Raw genomic sequence first — 20124 nt, 5'->3', positions numbered from 1 at the left:
CATTAATGCTTTATCACATCAAATTAGGTTTTATATGATTTCAATGAATATACTTTTTCGTTCTAGAAATTCTATTTGGATCTTTTTCAAATATGCTTCTTCTAGTTCATAATGGGTTCTTTTCCCTATGGCTTCCAAGCTATTTTAATTATTTAAAACATCCTTATTCAAAGTCTCTTTGGATTTTCCCACTATCTCGATATTTTAGGATCCATCATTTCCTCATGTGGTTTATAATTTTTATTGTGAGCTTACCTTACCAGGTATTATTCCCTCCTGGGGAGCTGGAAATTGTGGCAGTCTTGCTATGGAGAACTTTACATTTGTTTCTTGCTGGCGCTCTAGGAATTTTTCTGGTCCAGGATCCGTTTTACATTAATTTATACCCCAGAGGAAAGTCCTGTAGTGAAAATGCATGTAGTGAAAATTACAGTCCACACCCAGAGCTTGTGCAGGCAAGCCAAGTTTTTAAATTTCTCGTAGAAGACTTTTGATCCACCCATAGCCCCAGGCAGAAAAATACATTCAGGTCACTTCCCTGTGCTGGTGGGAAGAATCCTTCTAGTGCTATCACTTAAGGGTTCTGACTTTATGTAAGTTCAAGTTATCTACCTCACGTAGGCCTAAGGCCACATCTCTTAGCCTTATTTGGGTGTTCAAACCCAATTCCTTAGCCCTTCAAGCTTCTATCCAATCTGATATCCCTCTTAACATTGATGACATCAGTTCATGAGACTTGTGTTCTGGCTTTAATTTCCCTTTGCATTTGTGACACCAAAGGCATTTCTTTCTCTCGTTCCTTCTTTCTCTCTTTCTCTTTCTTGCTTTCTTTCTTCCTTTCTTTTCTTTACCCTTTTCTTTTCTTTACAGCTCAGTTATATATTTAAAGGTTTAGCTAAGTCTGACACAATGGGGAAAATGAGAGGTAAGGGACATTCAACAATCTCTCTTAAATAACGCTGGCTCCTCTGACACTCTTAAGTATTCTACAACTACCTGAGATTAATCTTTTGGCAGCAGTGATTTGAAGCAATTCTATCCTATATCTCTCTTTCACTGTGACCAGACTGAAATGATGCCATGTGTTTCATTGTGTCCTCACTGCCCACCACATGCCCTGCATTCATTCTTCCAAATGTTATGCTGGTAACAGAAAATGCTAGTAACAGAAAGGGGGAAAATCTCAAGAGAGTAGGTGGTTTCTATGGAAAGCACCCGGCTATGTATCAAAGGCAAATACTTGTCAAAGAAAGAACACCTCATTTCAAGCCAGAGTGGCCACTATAAACCTGGGCAGGGTATCTTGGAACATTTTGTTTCCTATTGTCTCTCTTTTCTATTTTCCTGTCTCCAACCATTTCTACAGCCTGGACTGGCAGATGTCAAAAGTAACTAATATTATAAAGCTTTCAAGTACACCTAACTGAAGAACTCATTTCCCATTTGTATCAGTCAGGATAGGTCAGGTTAAGCTGTCCTAACAGAAACCCAAAAGTGAGTGGCCTAAAACAACATTTATTCCTTCTCATCCACATGACCTTCATCCTGGTGACATGTATCAATTTTCATAGTCCAAAGCAAGTCACATGGCCACACCTCACCTCAAGAGTGCAGGTACTAATCCTACCACATGCTAGAAAGAGGGACTGGAAATATTTGGGAAACAGAACTATGATTACCACACCACTCTATCCTATACCAATTTTCTTTGCCTAAGGACAGAAATCCTTTGGGGGCTACTCTTATGATCACTGCAGAGAAGCCACTAGGCAGTGCTATCTCTGTGGAGAGGGACCTGCCAAAGAAGAACACCATGGCAGCCCTTGGCAACTAATTACACTTTAACCTGCTCTGACCAACTGGGGGCTAGAAAGGGCGTATGCTATGTATTACATACACCTTCTCTATGTAGTAACTGTTGCAGCTTCTTTGAATCAGAGACCCTTCACAAGGTTAGACTCTTTTCTTGCACTAACTTTTCATATAAAAATGTGCTATTTCCTTCTCAGAACTGTAAAGTCATAGGATTTCATGGTTTAAGAGTCACTTTAGTTGGACATTCTGAGAAGGAAGTATCATTGTCCTCATTTTACATAAGCTCAAACTCAGACTAAGAGAGGTGGTAAAATTACTTTTTCCTCAGTCCGCTCATCTGTGAAATGGAACTAGTCATACACACCTTGTAGGTTTACTGTGAAAAGGGCAGATAAAACGTATAGAAAACGTAAGCGTGATGTGAGTACCCAGCAAATATGCATTCCCTTTCGAGTTCAGAGATATGGGAGATCAGTGAGGGACAGATTGGCTGGGGACTTCTTTACAAATGAGATGAGTCTTGAGCCAAAGGCATTTCACTGAGCATAAAGCATTGATTTAAAAGCAGCAACAGCAACAACAAAAAACAATATATACCCAGTTCTTAAAAGGACATAACTTCTTCCAAAATAAAAAGTATAAAAAAGAGCATTACTGTGCGTAAGTTTCCTTGCAAATATGCACTCATTTAAGTCACAGGATAGCTGTATGAGATGGGTGCCATTGCTGTCATGGTTTTACGGGTGGTGATAGTGGGGCACAGAGAGGTTAAACTATTGGCCCAAGGTCACACAGGGATGGACTGAGATTAGAACCAACCAGTCTGGCTCCAAAATCCATGCCCTTAACCAACAGAGTTTCCTAATGCAGCAAACAATGTCTATTCGGACCTACAACTGCACATGAAGAATTTGTCATTTCTACAACTCAGAAGCAGTAAGTGGTGTGTGGCAAAGCTGGGATGTGGCACACTCTTCCTTCTCGCCATCGCCTCCTGACACAGTGGAAGGCGTGGCTCAGACACACTGATCCTGGTGGCTGATGAACTGGAAAGCAGCAGTGTGGTTTTAAAACCCATATGTCACTTTTCTTTTAACATCTGAGTTTCCACAAGTTCTTATCTACAGATGGCTATGAAATTTACAGACTTTTTTTAGTACCTATTAAGTATTTTATGCAATCTTTAATACCTTGCATCACAACTGTATCAAACATACTGCAATCCTATTTATTGGTTTAGCAGCCTAAGTACACTGTAACAACGGGGCTGGAATTTTCACTTATTTCACTATTTAGATATGGCCTCAGTCTTCCTTTTACTCTACATATGCTACAGAGAAAACCTATAGATCTAAAGTCAATGAACTGCACAAGTAAACGCACTATTAATTAATAATTATCTAGAGATCGGCCAAATAATTCTGTGTCCAATTCTCTGCTAGGTCAAAGGCAAAGAGTCCTTTGTTCATTTCCTTGTGCCCTTGGTTTCATTTCTGAAATCATTTCTAAATGGTTGTGGAGTGGTTGGGAAAGTAAACATCTAAACAGTAACTTCTCAGAATCACGTAAAAACCAAGAGGTATTGACTGAGTTAAACTGCCCAGGTTGAGAGGCCTTCCAATGAGAATTTCTGCCAAAGGAGATCACTAAGTGAGTAGTCTGTGACATTCCTTTATTTGCATAAGCACTTCACCCCAATACTGGTGACTCTTCCAAAAGAAATTAAAAGTGAAAGAAATATATGGGAAGAGAGCTAGAGGGTATTTACCGCTGCCTAAAAAGGAAACGTAAAACAAACAAAACACAGCCAGCCCCTCCAAAAAAACAAAACTCAAAAAGCTCCTCTTTAATTGACATGCAACCAATTAATTTTAATTTGACCACAAGCCCCTCCTGCTGACCACCCAGCGGTTAAGGGGTTAATGGAATTAGGGAGGGCCACCAGGATGGCTGATGAGTGATTCTTGCATGAATAATAATTCCTGAGTGGGAGTGAGATGTGCCACCTCTCTCCACATCGCAAGGTACTTCAGGCTCAACTGGATATGAAAATTAGACAGTGTTCTTTCTGCTTCATACATCACCCAGCAGAACACAGCTGGCTGTTTGGCTCTGGGGCAAACACATTTGAATAGACAAAAATACAGGCTATGTTAGGGTAACTTGACTGAATTGCCTCTCCTTCAACCTGAATTTCTTCTTATTCATTTATTTATTTATTCGTTTATTTACTTGACAACGTCGCAGGACTTTGAAAACTTCAATTCCCACAACAGCCCTTCTTTCAATAAGAAGCATTTCTCCCCTGAAATCTTGTTTTAGCATTGATCCATATAACCACAGTCAGCCGCATCTCCACTGATAGGAATCTCAAAATGACAAGGGAGCTGCTGGGCCCTGAATTTAAGAAGGCTTCATTCAAAATGGCAACAATCCAGGCTTAGTCAACGTACCTCCCCGTTCTTCTCTTCCAACTTTTGGGAATCATCATTGCTTTACAGGCCTAATGCCAATCTATAAAGTTATAATCTCCTGTAAAGCCTATGAAAAGTGTCCCTGTAAGAGCCACCTGCCCCTCTCGGGGTTGTGGGGAGCTGCCCTGCTCATTTAGGGACAGCTTGATCTCTGCCAAGTTGAAGATTTTCCTGGCTGATCGTTGTTCAAAAGTAAACATGGGGTTTTCAGAGGGAGGGGAGATGAATGTTGTAAGATTAAAAACCAGGAGAAATGGAGGCATACAAAAGAAAAAAAAATGGGCCCTTGGAATTGGAATTTCAGTGCTCCTGCCTTTTCTTTCCCATAGCCAGGATGAGTAAAGAAACAAATCTCCCATTTTATCAAATCACAACACAACTCAATGGAAAATAAAAGAATTTACCAGTCCTGCTCCCAGGACTTTGTAGGAGAGAACACTAATGGATTGGCCTTACAGACTTCACTAGAATCAGATTAAAAAGATGAAAGAAATAACAGGGGGACAGACTCTACCAAAACAACAACAAAATTCTTTTCCCCAACATGATGAAATTGACTCTGGCCTTATGCAAAAATGCATTTGATAACAGTTCTGATGCTTCAGGGCATGTGAACAATTGCACAGAGAGAGGGAGAAATTGTGGGTTCCTCACACAAAGAGAATACTACTATAAGAGCGACATAATTAAATTTAGATACACACTAAGATTATAATTTTTAACTTTAAAAAGACCAAAATTTTTTTCTTTTTAAAAGTAATGTACGCATGATTTCTAAAGCCTACATGATGCTTCCGTACTTTGAATGTTGTCTTATATTAGAAGAGTTTGTTTGTTTTTTTACTCTGGGGTATGTGTGTGTGTGTGTGTGTGTGTGTGTGCACGCGCACACATGCGTGTGTGTGTGTTATGCACATACATACACACTTTAATGAATACTTTCTGTGCACAAAAATGACATTATGTTTGCATAAAAGCACATATAGTTTCAATAAAATTGCCAGAATAATGAAATCCACTTACGAAAAAAATTTTTGAAATCCACTTTTATGTTCTTCCCTCCCTGCAACTTTTAAAACTTTACTCTTAAATAAACTAGTATTGACACCTCAAAATAAAGAAAAACCAATGAGTATTATAATTGCATAACTATTTTGCTCCTTTGGGTTCTGGCAGTTGGTCTAAAAGCCTAAAAAAACCTGTTTTAGGTCCATGAACGAGTTTTTGCATGACACAGGAGTGTAGGGATTTGCACCAGAGAGTATGTGACAAATAGAAACAAGAGTTTTTACATGGCGCTAGCAGAGTGGAGATTTTCAGAACTGGAAGGTGGCCAAGAGAGTGGGTCCAGGAAATTGGAAGGGGGTTGTCTATTGATGCCTGCCAAGAGATAACCTCTGGATGCCTGGAGGATTTGGTTCTATTCAGTAATTGGTTTTGAAGACAGAGGGGGATGAATCCTTGACACCTCAGTTTATTGTAGTGATTCTCAATGGGGAGAATAACATGATGCTTTCAAAACTGCACATGCTTCTACCCATCCCTGAGATTCTAACAGTCTCTATTCAGGAGAACACGTGCCCAACAGCAAAATCCCCAGGAACTTTGTCAGCTGGAATCAAAATCACAGACTCTCATGGTTAAGAAGGAGTCAAAAAAAAAAAAAAAAAAAGGGGCAANAGGAATCACAGAGGCCAGGCCTTTGGGCTAAGCATTGCCATGAGGTTTTAGTAAGGGTTATTATTATTTTTTTTTTCATGCTATTGTCTGGATTTTATTCGGATACCTTCAGTAACAGGAAACTCAATGACTGCCCGTTGAGGTATTATTTTTTTTTATCAGTGTTCACAGGCATTCATTTGACAGAGCTCTCTATGGCTCCTGGTCTTCTTCCACTATTTCTTTGCTGCCGATACCCACCTTGCCTTTGCTCTCCTTCTTCACTCCTCTGATCTCTCCATTGTACTGCACTTACTCTACCGTCCCAAATCTAACCCTCTTTTAAGACTAGGCTCACAGATCACCCTCCCTAGCTCTTCAAGTCTGAGTTACAGGCTTCTCCTTCCTATTCTCCTGGAACCCCAGGTCCCTGTCTATGTACGTTAGTACCTCCTATGATTGATTTGCTTATTTACTTGCTTATGTTCTCATTATATGCTGAGTTTCGGAAGGTCAGGGAGCAAGTTGCATTTGCCTCTGAAATCCTCCTCTTACTAGGGTCCAGTGCAAAATAAACATCTTCTAAGTATTTGTGGAAATAAACTGAATTTAAATTCTAAAATAGGTTTTTAAAGATTTATTCAACATGACAATTTTAAAAGACACAGCAAAGGAGAGAGAGGAGAGGGATGACCTTGAATTATTCAATGATCTTAAGTAATGGTATCTAGGAAATAGCATAACTATGAGCTGTAAATTATTGTCAAAGCTATACTTAAAAATGGAGTTCAGGTGGCTACCAAACAGAATATTCAGGTGAACATTAAAGGTAGTCTAAATAGATATTGCTGAAATGGATATTTTGTCTTTGGATACATTCAATTTGGCATGACTTTCACTGTTTTAACAGGTGTACTTTCTGCTATCCCTTGCATCACCAAAGCCACAACAACTTACGGTGTGGGAAGACTTCTGGAATCTCTGTGATCCTCTTCCTTTCCATATTTTTCCTGGCCACGCCAAGCCTGAATGACATGGCTCACCCCACCCTGTGAACTTTGTTTGGGAAGATGTATTAGGTGAGTCTAGAGGACAGAAAAGGAGAAACAATGAAATAGTTGATATTCACTGAGTGCCTGCTCTGTCCTGCCAGAAATTTCCAAAGAATTCTACATAAACCATCAAATGTAAGCCTCATGATGACTGTTCACAATCGATGCCTGCATCCCTGGGTAAGGAAACTGAACTTCACTGAGGTGAAGTCACTTTTCTAGAACTACACAACAGATGGAGGGCAGAGACAGAATTGGAACTTAGGCCTATCTGACCCCATAATTCATGTGTGATTCCTGTGCTCCATGGCCCCCAGTCCCACCTGCGGACTGGTTCAGGGAGGGTAAGGTCGAGCACAAAGGGCTGACACAGGGATCCCCTGCTATTGAGATGACACACACCAGAAATATTTAGCTACACTCACAAAAGTAGTTGTATGGCAGAGTGGGACACGTTCACCAGTCTGAGGCAATAAACCCAGAAAATAGCACATGTAAATTCATTCATTCAACAAACTATTTATGTCCTTGTCTTAATTGTAGGAGATCAGTATCAATATTACTTGACCATCCTCTCCGCATCCTATACTGGGAAAGAGGATTTCATCCCATTCACACTTAATGGAATAATTAAATGAGTGATTTTACTCCTTCCGTGTTATGTTGTGGTTTCTGATCATTTCCTCTTTTCCCGTTCTTAGTATTTTTTTGGCTTAAGTCTCCATTCATTTCCTTTCTCTCTGTTAATAATTTGGAAATTGCGTTTTAATGTGAATAGTTATTATTTTCTCATTCTTATGAGAGCAAACTTTTATTCCTCTATTATTATATTCGAGTTTGAGAAGTAGTCTTCCAACTCCCCCTCATTGCACTGCAGCTCAAATATCCTTCCAGAGTCATTTTCCTATGTCCCATCCTTACTCCCAACTCTCAGATTTTTGTTGAGATAAACCATATCCAAACTGTTGGCTTTGTTTTCCTCCACAACAGAATGCCTCTTTTGTTTCAAAAAAATCATTATTTGGCAAATATATTTTTTTCTGAAACTTCTCAACCATTTCTGTTAACTTACATATTGCATGATTTGCCACTTAACAAAATTTTCATTTTTCTTTTTTTTGCCTTCCCATTATGAATTAATCATTGATTATTTAAAATATTTTTGTGACTTTTTCCCTAGGTAAATGGCATCTTCATTTAATTTCTCTCCTTTTGTTGTTCTTCTTTTGTTCATTGTTATTTTATGATCTTTGGGCTTCTAGAACTGTAGCTGCGAACTCTCATACTACTCTAATCCCTTCCTCTATGTAAGTGAATAGTTCTTTCTGGGTGGAAACTTATGATACGTTCTCTTTATCTTTAGATTAAGAAATATCCTGGATGGGGGCGCCTGGGTGGCACAGCGGTTAAGCGTCTGCCTTCAGCTCAGGGCGTGATCCCAGCGTTATGAGATCGAGCCCCACATCAGGCTCCTCTGCTATGAGCCTGCTTCTTCCTCTCCCACTCCTCCTGCTTGTGTTCCCTCTCTCGCTGGCTGTCTCTATCTCTGTCAAATAAATAAATAAAATCTTTAAAAAAAAAAAGAAAAAAAGAAAAAAAAAGAAATATCCTGGGTGTGTGTCTTTTATTTAATTCTGCCTGAGACTAAGTCAGCTCAGTTAATCTCCTCATTCGAGTTCTTCTGAAATCAGAGACATTTTCTTCTATGGTCTAGGTAAGTATCCCCCTTCCTGTCTCTGGAACTCCCATTGATTGCATGTTAGTCCTGAACCTGCCCTCCCAGCCTCCTGCTCTCCCCTTCTGGTTTCCGGATCTTTGCCTGTTTGTGGGATGAGCTGTTTCTTCTGCTGATCTTCCACCCCCCACTTCTGTTTCCAACAGGGTCTACCTTCTTCTTCTTCTTCCTCTTTTTTTTAAGCTTTATTTATTTATTTATTTTTGCAGGGGAGGAACAGAGGGAACAGAAAGAGAGTGTCAAGCAGACTCGCCACTGAGCACAGAGCCCCACGCAGGGCTCAATCTCATGACCCTGAGACCATGACCCTGAGATCATGACCTGAGCCAAAACCAAGAGTTAGACATTTTAACAGACTGAGCCACCTAGGTGCCCTAGACAGGGTCTATCTTCTTTTTCAAATCCTCTATTGGACTTTTTAAAAAAATTATTATTATGTTCATTTAGCCAGCATATAGTACATCATTTGTACATCGTAAGTTTTTGATGTAGTTTATTGGACTTTTTAAGTCATGGACCATGTTTCTTAAATTCAAAACAGAAATCCTTTTTTTGTGCTCCAGTTTTACTCACTTGAGAGCTCTAGTGTTTTTTATAAAAGATCTTAATTGACATTTTTATTGTCTCCACCTCAATGGGGGCTGCCTGTTCCAGACAATCAGATTGGTTTTCCCCTTTCAGATTGCAAGTGCCCTTGAATTGTAACCCGTCTTTGCCTCATTATAAGCTTTGGGCAGTCCAGTTAAACTGTAAGGTCTCTTGAACAACTGAAAGTCAGAAAATGGCAAATAGTTCACCCTCTGCTGAGGCTTTCTACTCCTGGACCTCCTAGCAACATGTAACAGCTCTCTCCAAAACTCAGGGACTGGGAGCAACTCCACGTACCCATGTAACTGTCCCTACCCATGCCCTCCAGGGCCAGCTGGACGAGGCAAGCCTTCCCAAGATGAGAGAAAATTGGCTGGTGCAACATTTGCTGAAGAAAACGTTGAAGAAATGCTGAAGAAATGTCAGCTGACCAGTCTGGCAGGTACAAAATTCTAGACTTCGCCTCAGACCCCAGGAACAAAGAAGACTTCCTCTCTACAACTGGTACCCTAACTCTTTCCCAAATAGAACTAAATCCTGGACCTGCTCTTTCCTTATAAATGAAATCTAAGATCCCTCCAGGTCTATCAGCCTGCCCCCCCTCATTGATGCCTCATGCTACAGACTACGATAGGAGGGAATGAGAGCCAGGGCCATATGCTCTGGTTGCTGTCTTCCCAGAATTTCCTCAGAACATACTTACTGAGTACTCATGATGTGCTGCCAGTGGGACATGTTGCAATGGAACTATCGGAGGCATTCATAACTTTATCTGGAACACAATATTTAATGTTTGTTTAAAAAGGTTGTTAAAATTAGAGTTAAAAGAACTGAATGGTTCTAGACAATCTGTAAAGATAACACAGGAGGAGCAAAGCTACAAACATTGTTATTTTGTGATGCAGAAAATATGCAAAACTTGATTGATATTATGCATTTAAGAGGTACAAAATCACTGAGGACATTTTAGAATGAGTTTTTCCGCTTGAGAGGGCTTCAGAGCTAACAAAGCAAATTCACTAGTACCTTACAGATTCCCAAGAGACTCATGATATAAGACCTATTATTATCATTCCCATAACTCTGATGAGTCCACAGTCCAGGTCAGGTTAAATGACTTGCCAAACAAAAAATAAATAAATAGTACAACCTAAATCTGCCAAATGTCAACTTCAATATACCATGAAAATTCCTACCACAGGATCCCCAATAACACTGAATAGTGATAGCATAGCAAAATGCTAGCTTTAATCTCCTAAAGCAATGCTTCAGTTTCTATAGTGTAACAAATTGATAAATATACTTTAGCAGAGTATGCATTCACTTTCTAGTCCAGGGACAGATTTACAAGCAGATTCTTTTCCCTCTGAATAACTGTGACTGTATACAAAGTTAGACAATGTAAGTGCAGAAAACCACAAGCTTTAATGTCACCTTCCAGCTCCTGAGATCTAGTAGGGAAGAATGGGGAGGGATCACTACCATGGAAGGAAATTGGGAATTACTGTCACTTGTCTTTCTGCAGGGAAGTATACTTACAGACAGTAGAAAAGGATGTAGCGTTCCTCTGGAATCTTATGGGTCCTAACAGATTGGATTTTTTTCTCTCCCAGCAGGGCAGGAACAATACTCTCATCAACAGGTGTCAGCCACACAGTATTAGCACACAGACTGGGTAAGGGTCCCGTTGACATTAGATCCTCTCTAGGTATAGGGCCAGTTGGCTAGAGTGTTGACACCTACCAGGGGTTGCCAGGCATTCAACAGTGCAGCCGCCAAGACATAAGTAATTCAACCATCCTTTAAGTACACACAACTAACCAAGTAAGTGTGAAGAGCTAACCTAACGGTATGCATAGCCAATTCATCTTAAAGATGGGGTCGTAAGCAAATTGTATCAGTATATATTATATTTAAGGCCAATAAACTTACCGAGTTAAAGGACAGTCCCATTAGCCAGGTCATAGTGCTATTTACTTGAGGGTCCTGGTCCCCAAAAGAATTTTGTTTCAGAGAGCTAATTTATGTCATAAGTACATAAACACACACCCAGCCTTAGGTTCTGCAGTACAGAGGTGTTTCATCTATTGCACAGTTATCACTTTTCTTTAACTCCTACCTTCCTTACTCTCTCAGCTTCATCATTCCCTAAGTACTTGCTTTCTTATTTGAATGCATCATCTCTAGAAGCATATTATTATTTTCACAACTCTAGATACCAAATTTATAGTAGAATATTTCTAATTCTAATTTCAATTAAATCTTTTTAAAATTCATGCTCATGCTATTAATTGCCTCAGTTTTTTCAAAAGAAAACTTCCTTGAACACATCCTATTTCACACAAATCTCCCATTTATGAGGGAACTTCTCTAAAACACTCGCAACACACAGATACAGGACTCCTGAGAGCCAGCAGGTTGAGAATAGAGGAGGGGGTTAATTCATTGTCCCTCTAATTATATCTAAGCCAACTGTTGCTTCCACACTTGATACTACAATGAGGCTGAAGTAAGGAACAGATCACAGTGGGGAAAAGGGAAATGGTTACTCATATTTTGCTGGTGAGGCAGTTTTTCTATAGACTTAACAAAAGGGCCTAAAATCTACAGAAAAGATAGTCTCTAGGCTGATCAAATTATTTCCTACAGAGAGCTTTCCTAAGTTGCCTGCTCTAAAACCTCAAAAGTAAATACCTTATAAGTGCCTTAGGTTTCAGTTCCTTATTTTTTTATATAGCATAATGTAATTTATTCAAATTTTTTAAATTAAAAAATTAATTTTTTAATTTTAATTCCAGTTTAATTAACAGTGTTATATTAGCTTCGGGTGTACAATATCATGATTCAACACCCAGTGCTCATCACAGCAAGTGCTCTCCTTCACCCCCATCACCTGTCTAACTCATCCCTCCACCCACCTCCCCTCTGCTAACCATCAGTTTGTTCTCCGTAGTTAAGAGTCTGTTTCCTGCTTTGCCTATCTTCCCCTGTGATCATTCATTTGATTTCTTAAATTCCACATATGAGTGAAATCTTATGGTATTTGTCTTTCTCCGATTGACTTATTTCACTTAGCATTAAACCTTCTAGATCCATTCATGTTGTTGCAAATGGCAAGGTTTCATTCTTTTTTATGGTCGAGTAATATTTCATTATATATATACTCACATCTTTACCCATTCATCTATTGATGGATATTTGGATTGCTTCCATATCCAGCTATATTAAATAATGCTGCAATAAACACAGGTGTGCATATATCTTTTCACATTAGTGTTTTGTATTCTTTGAGTAAATCCCCAGTAGTGGGATTATTAGATCATATAATAATTCTATTTTTAATTTTTTGAGTAACGTCCATACTGTCTTTCACAGTGGCTGCGCCAGTTTGCATTCCCACCAACGGTGCACAAGAGTTTCTCTTTCTCCACATCCTCACCAACACTTGCTCTTTCTTGTGTTTTTGATTTTAGTCATTCTAACTGGTGTAAGGTGATATCCCGTTGTAGTTTTGATTTGCATTTCCCTGATGATGAGTGATGTTGAGCATCTTTTCATGTGTCTGTTGACCATTGGGATATCTTCTTTAGAGAAATGTGTGCTCATGGCTTCTGCCCATTTTTTTCATTGGATTATTTGTTTTTTATGTGTTGAGTTTGTGTGAGTTCTTTACAGATTTTGGATATCAACACTTTATTGAATATGTCACTTGCAAAAATCTCCTATTCAGTAGGTTGTCTCCTTGTTTTATTGATTGTTTCTTTTGCTGTGCAGAAGCTTTTTATTTTGATGTAGGCCCAACAGTTTATTTTTGCTTTTGTTTCCTTTGCCACAGGAGACATATCTACAAAAATGTTACTATGACCAAGGTCAGAGAAATTACCACCTGTGCTCTGTTCTAGGACTTTTATGGTTGCAGGTCTCTCATTTAGGTCTTTAATCCATTTTGAGTTTATTTTTGTGTAGGTGTAAGACAGTGGTCCAGTTTCATTCTTTTGTATGTTGCTATAAGTCTTCCCAACAACTGTTGAAGAGACTGTCTTTTTCCCTTTATATATTCTTGCCTCTTCTGTCGAAGATTAACTGACCATGTAATCATGGATTTATTTCTAGGCTCTCTGTTCTGTTTTATTGATCTATAGGTCTATTTTTGTGCCAAGACCATACTATCCTGATGACTACAGCTTTGTAGTATATCTTGAAATCTGGGATTGTGATACCTTCAGTTTTCTTCTTCCTTTTCAAGATTGTTTCGGCTATTCAGTGTCTTTTGTGGTTCCACACGAATTTTAGAATTGTTTGTTCTAGGTCTGTGAAAGATGCTGTTGGTATTTTGATAGGGATTGCATTGAATCTGTAGATTGCTTTTGGTAGAATAGACATGTTAACAATATTTTTTCTGATAATTAGTTTCTTTTTTTAAAAAAAATCCTTCATGATCTATCTTATTTTCATACATTACCTTTTTACTTTTCTACATCTTGATACTTAGCCTCTTACAAAATGTTTTTGTTTTTTTTTTCCTATTGGTAACAGTGATTTATAAAATGAGGAGAAAGAGGAAACTGAATGCTTATGTATGTCTCTATTCATACAGATGTATATATACAGATAACATGCGCATCTGTAAAAAATAGAAATTTATGTATGGTGATCATATAGTCCTAAGTAAATAATAAACGATTTTGAAGAATTTTTTTATTATACCTATTGCTACACTGATTTAATCTTTTATATTTCTCAAAGTCACTTAAAATTTTATCCATTGCAAAAGTGAGGTAGGGCAGATGTTAAACTTACTTGAAAAAGGTGTGGGCAGAGACAGTGATCAAAGTCCTAAATTTAGAGATAGAAATAAAACGGTACTTGAGTTCCTGTTTCTTTACGTCAACCTCCTTGTACAAATATATAATATTGAATAAAGAAACACACTCATAGTCATAAATTACTGGAGGCCACATGGCCCTTACAGACAGGGCTGACCAAAAGGTAAACTGGCAAATAGGAGAAAAGGTTCTTCCCAAGTCTGCTCACATCCCCAGATCTTTCATTAATCCATTCCCTTTCTATTTTCTAACCCATGGTGGAAAGCCCCCAGGCCCGCAGCCACTACCTTTGTCCCTTGGTCTGAAGGCTTTGCCCTATGCCAGCCTCAGCTCCCTCCATGGTTTCTCCTTGTCTCCATCAAGGCAGCCCCAAGCCCTAAGGCAAGGGCTCTGCCCCGCTCCCAAGCTCCCAGGCCCGAGGCACTGTGCATCAACCTGAGAAAAGCAGCTCATATTTGCGGACAGACCACAGATCCATCTTTCTTCCCAGATAACACTGTGTGCTTTTTGGTGAGGGTTCATCTGGAGATAATGCCTCTGGTTTTCAAATTCCCAAAGGTGAATTTTCAGGCAATACAATAAGGCAGCACCAAGACAGCCCAGTAGGTCCAATGTCAGGGCCAAATGATTCCCTTGCATCCTAGACTGCCTCACCCTCCCTGGACAGGCAGAGGGGGCTTTGCCTCAATGTTCGTATCTAGAAAGGTGCTAGGAGCGTGACCTGTTGGCAACAGGATGCTCCCTCCTTCTCTGCCAGCATTTCCTGGTGAGGTTAGATATTGTATAGGTTGGCCATTTGCCCCTCCAGACCCTCTTAATGTGAGTGTGCTAAATAATTGTGTACCATAACCTCACTTCCACAGAGTGCTGCCTCACCTCTGTACGCATCACCAAGAGCAATCATATAGATCTCAGAGCATAGACGGGGGGCGGGGGGCGGGGGGAAGGGATGGACTTCATGTGTCACTTTACTGGCACAGAAATCCTTTCTCTATTGATAAGTGTTTTTCAGTATACAAATAGAGAAATTAAATGGGCAGCTAATCGAGGCCAATCGTTATAAAAATGTGGTTGGCATGAGCATGGAAACATTTACCTCATGAAGTGAGTAACTCACTGAGGGCTTTTTGTATGCCTGGTTTATTTACCTTATACTGGAAGAGCAGATACATGCAGTTCCTAGTTTTAGACAGCATCAATAAATGTAAATAGGCAAATCTTGAGAGATGGGTTAGTCTGAAAATCTACTAGATTTAGCACAACATTTTTACCTGTGTTGATTGATCCCAAAGCTACTAAATTTAATATATATTTTCACCTGTATCAACTTACTGATCACCATTTTTTAAGAACAGGCGTACCAGGGAATATTACTAACCTATGAAGCTGTTTGCCTACAGGACAGACACAGATCCTACCGCACAAAGTTCCCGAGGCACCTTTCTCCGAAACACAAAGGAGGCCAAGGTCAGCCTTGGACTAATCATGGCAGCTCATATATCCTTCATAAAAAGTATTCTGTGTTCTGTCCCAGCTTTGGTATCTTAACACCTCTATAGGTTTAAAGCAGTCTGAGCTCTACTGAGGAAACATGAGGAGTTCAGAAATAAAGTGAAGAAAGACACTGTACATCCACCCACAGAGTGATAGGTCATCGGCTCTCTTTTCAAGTTCACCAGATATTCTAATCAATTAATTCAAATCATTGGAAACCAGTATGCCTATTGTAGTGTTATCTTGCCATTTACTCTTTTTTTTATAATAGTATTTTTTTATTGTATTATGTTAGTCACCATACAGAACATCCCTGGTTTTTGAAGTAAAGTTCGATGATTCATTAGTTGCGTATAACACCCAGTGCACCATGCAATACGTGCCCTCCTTACTACCCATCACCAGCCTATCCCATTCCCCCACCCCTCTCCCTTCTGAAGACCTCATTTACTCTTTTTTTAAACACAGTTATGTTGGCCTATAGGATCAAGAAGACCTAACTTCATGGCTCAACTAAGTCATTGATTGGATATAGAACCCTGAAAAGGTCATTTAGCCTCTACAACTCTTAGTTTATTTGAATTTAAAATGAACCTAATAATAAAACTTACCTTATAGAGAGAGGATTAAATAGTTATACTTATTACAGTGTCTGGACAAATACAAATGTTAATAATTATTACTGAATAGTTCAATTATCCTAACCGTGTTCAGTTTCTCCATAGGGGTGGGTATTCCGTCTTCCTTGGTGGTAGGCACTATAATCCCTTTCTTAGATTATTTGCAAAAGTGAACATTAACAGGTGAGCTCATATTATCCACAGATTTCAACTAGAATATTCTTCCTTCCTTTTTACCCAGCCCACTTTTTTGCTTGCATATTATGTTCCAAAATTCTGTCCTTTGGGGTTGAATTTTTCCATGCATGATCTCAGCCAAAAGGTGATTTTTTTTATAATGTTGAATCAAATTCACTCTGTCTACTTTTGAATTAGAAGCAGATGAAAGTAACTTATTTTATTTTTCTGTCTGAAAGAAACATAGGGCTGTTTTTGTGCCCAGATAATTCACTAATAGCTGAAAGTATCCCAATATCTCATCTTCACTCAGGAAGTCTCCTGGCTAATTATGAAAATATTAATTAAGTTAGGGGCAATTGAAAAAAGTTACTTTTGAACCTGCTCAATGTGAACTAGTATTAAATTACTACTGTACTTGTGTGGAGTCAGGTTTCAGAAACATCTGGGAAAAGATTCCCATCAAACATCACTATGGCTTTATGATCTTCTTTCGCTAGAGAAAGAGACAGATATTCTACTGTCAGTCAGCACGCTTGATCTTTGGAAATTACTCAAAAGTTAAGTTTGTCCAAAGCCATTCAAAGATATGCCAAAATTCTTTCATAATGTATTGGTTCTGTATTCTGGAGATTATCCATTTGCCCCTCCAGACCCACTATTCCTACCCTGCTCTGTACCCAGGGAGACTGACTATTCTGGACAGCATCCATGGATTCAGTTGCTCTAGGGATTTTTAGCTGGTTTCAGCCTAAGCACAGCATAAGTACAAGCTTAGAGGGTGAGAAGAGCATGAATTTGGGGATGTATTCCCTGCTCCATTTATGCTAGGTTGCCGTTGGCTGGCTGCATCCCTCTACCAAAGGCTCACGTCCTAATCCTATTCTCATGCAGTTACTCTGTGGTTCTGGATCATCGCGCCCTCACCTTACTCCTTTGCCCCTTTAGGCCTTGGGGTGGGAATAATTTCCTGATACTAATAGCTCAGCACACCCCTTATTGGTTTCCTTAAACCTCACTCATGCTGTTAATTTCATCTCTGTATTCAACTTTTAAAATCATCCATTTTGACTGTGCCATAGGATTCTTAGTGTTAAAAGCTTTTAAGCCCATTCAGATTCTATTCCTTCTGCCTAGCACACCATTCCCTGCCTTACCCACCTGAAGAATACCCATTCATCTTTTGAGACATGACGTTAAAGACAACTGTTCAGGGGACGCCTGTGTGGTTCAGTCAGTTAAGCGTCTGCCTTCAGTGCAGGTCATGATCCCAGGGTCCAGGAATTGAGTCCCACATCAGGCTCCTTGCTCGGTGGGAGGCTACTTCTCCCTCTCCCTCTGCCCGTCCTCCTTCTCATGTTCCCTCTCTCTCAAATAAATAAATAAAATCTTTAAAAAGAAAATAAAACAAAGACAGCTGTTCTGTGAAGCCTTTCCCTCTAGTCCTCCAGACAGTGAGGCATGCCCTTCTCTGGGCTCAAGTTTTGAGCCAGGTAGCCTGGGTTCAAACTCTGGCTCCACCATTTACTGGTTTTATGACACAATACTCTCTGAGCCTCAAATTTCTCATTTGTAAAAAAGAGACAATAATAGTGACTTCTTCATAGGATTACTGTGATAGTTAAATTAATTCTTTTAATGTTCTCAAGCACTACCTAGAACATTTGAATCAATAAACGTTATTATTACAGCCTTATTATTCCTCTTAATCTACGTCATTAGACTGTCCATGCTACTCACCTCGGTTTTCCTGGCCCTGGCCTAGCACTAGTGGGTTTTCAGTTAATTGTTTACTGAATCTTGGAAACAATGGGTCTTGTAGTGAACATTCTCTCCTCTGGGCGGCTGCCCATTTCCAAGGAGAAGGACACTGAAAGCTGTGTGTGGTGTAAAATTCCATTTCAACTTTTTTATGGACTTGCACTTCAGGAGAAATAAAGGATTTGGGCACTGGAATTACAGACACTTTGGATTCTCTGGGAAACACTTGCTTTCAGGTTAAAGAGTTACAACAAACTAAATGACGTTGAAAAAAAAAAAAATACTTGCAGGATTTCCAGTACGGGATACTGTGCTTTAGAAACACACACAGAGTTGAAGAGGATCCAGGATATACAACACTTCAAAGTAAAAACATAGGGGAGACTTTGAGAGAATGCCTAAGACTGCTGGTTCTCCAGAAGCCAGTTTTTCAGGAAAATGACTGGTAACCTATCCATTGTCTGAAATGAGAAAATCTGAGAGTCACTTCTACTCGTTAGAGGTTACTGCTGGTCACAAGCTAGTCTGCAACAGATAAAACCCATTCATAAGAAACTGATTTGTTGGACAATGTGATAAGTTGATTACTGAAGTGAAAATTAAATGTTCAGGTAAGTGAACCAAGCCTGTAAGTTGGACCCAAGTGAGATTCTCAACTCTAAACACTGCACTCCATTTCTGGAATATTTACATCCCCACACAGATTTTCTGAGGCCCTTTGTTTCATGTCTAGACACATCCACCACAATAGCCCTGGTTGTCCAGAAATCAAGTCCAGCCCTTCCTACGAAAAGAAAATTTTATATTAAGAAGAGAAAGAATGAACAGAAGTTAATTACAGACTGTTGCCTACCATTCGTGAGGTGATTCACCAGGAACTTTATACGCGTTATTACATTCATTAATTATAATCACATTAACAATAATCTTACGAGGTTTCTTATTATAACTTTCATTACACAAACGAAGAAACTGAGGCCCAGGGATAAGTAATCTCCTCTGGGCCACACAACTAATAAACTTTACTTTCTTTTTATCACCACTTATATTATTTTTATCTGATCCGAAGTCTCCGACCACAGGCAACACCTCCTCTCCTACCCTCAAGGAGTGTTTGGAAATGTGCAAAGCATTTCTGTTTTACATACATTTGCCTGAGTGCTTCAGGTTTTTAGTTTGTGGCCAGGGATGCCACACATCCTGCAAATTGTGGGACAGCTCTGTGCAGAAAAAATTCATCTTCCCCAAGTGCTTACACACACCCTTTGAAAAGCACCATGATTCAACTCTAGAGGTGGATGATTTCTGTCTAGCAAATAAACTATCAATAAGAAATAGTTCATCTGGGGCGCCTGGGTGGCACAGCGATTAAGGGTCTGCCTTCGGCTCAGGGCGTGATCCCGGCGTTATGGGATCAAGCCCCACATCAGGCTCCTCGGCTATGAGCCTGCTTCTTCCTCTCCCACTCCCCCTGTTTGTGTTCCCTCTCTCTCTATCTCTCTCAAATAAATAAAAAATAAAATCTTTAAAAAAAATAGTTCATTTGAGTTTATTTTAATCAAATATATCTATCCCTATTATTAAGAATGTCTGAACCCAGACACAATGATTGAATATAATTCCATCTTGAAGTGCAGATATTTGACCAACTAGACAGCCTACGCTTACTGGTCTCAGATCAAACTCCAATTTCACTGAATTGTTTTTAAACAATTGAAAACAGGAGGATCTCACAACACCTTTAATTAGTAGTCACTGCTAGAATTATTCCAATGATCCTGGTAACATGTTTCTAACTCCGTTACCAAAACCATCACATTTTAATACAAACGACTGGGAAATGAACTTGTGTAGAAAGTACAGTTTGAGGTTTCAACAAATACACCAGAACCTTTGCATCGCAAAATGCTACCTTCCAAAATC

The 20124-nt window shown here is 39.3% G+C and overlaps 1 long non-coding RNA gene across 1 annotated transcript; it reads right to left on the bottom strand.

Moving 5' to 3' along the window:
* Positions 1 to 279: 279 nt before the first annotated feature.
* Positions 280 to 18222, bottom strand: LOC109489036. The gene is made up of 3 exons (XR_002141954.1): positions 18181 to 18222; positions 6906 to 7033; positions 280 to 400 (listed from the first exon to the last, which is right to left on the bottom strand). It is a non-coding gene; the product is annotated as an uncharacterized LOC109489036 (long non-coding RNA).
* Positions 18223 to 20124: the final 1902 nt, after the last annotated feature.

The sequence above is a fragment of the Ailuropoda melanoleuca genome, chromosome 19, assembly GCF_002007445.2.
Source record: "Ailuropoda melanoleuca isolate Jingjing chromosome 19, ASM200744v2, whole genome shotgun sequence".
Classification (NCBI taxonomy): Eukaryota; Metazoa; Chordata; class Mammalia; order Carnivora; family Ursidae; genus Ailuropoda; species Ailuropoda melanoleuca.
This window is presented reverse-complemented; position numbering and strand designations above follow the sequence as displayed.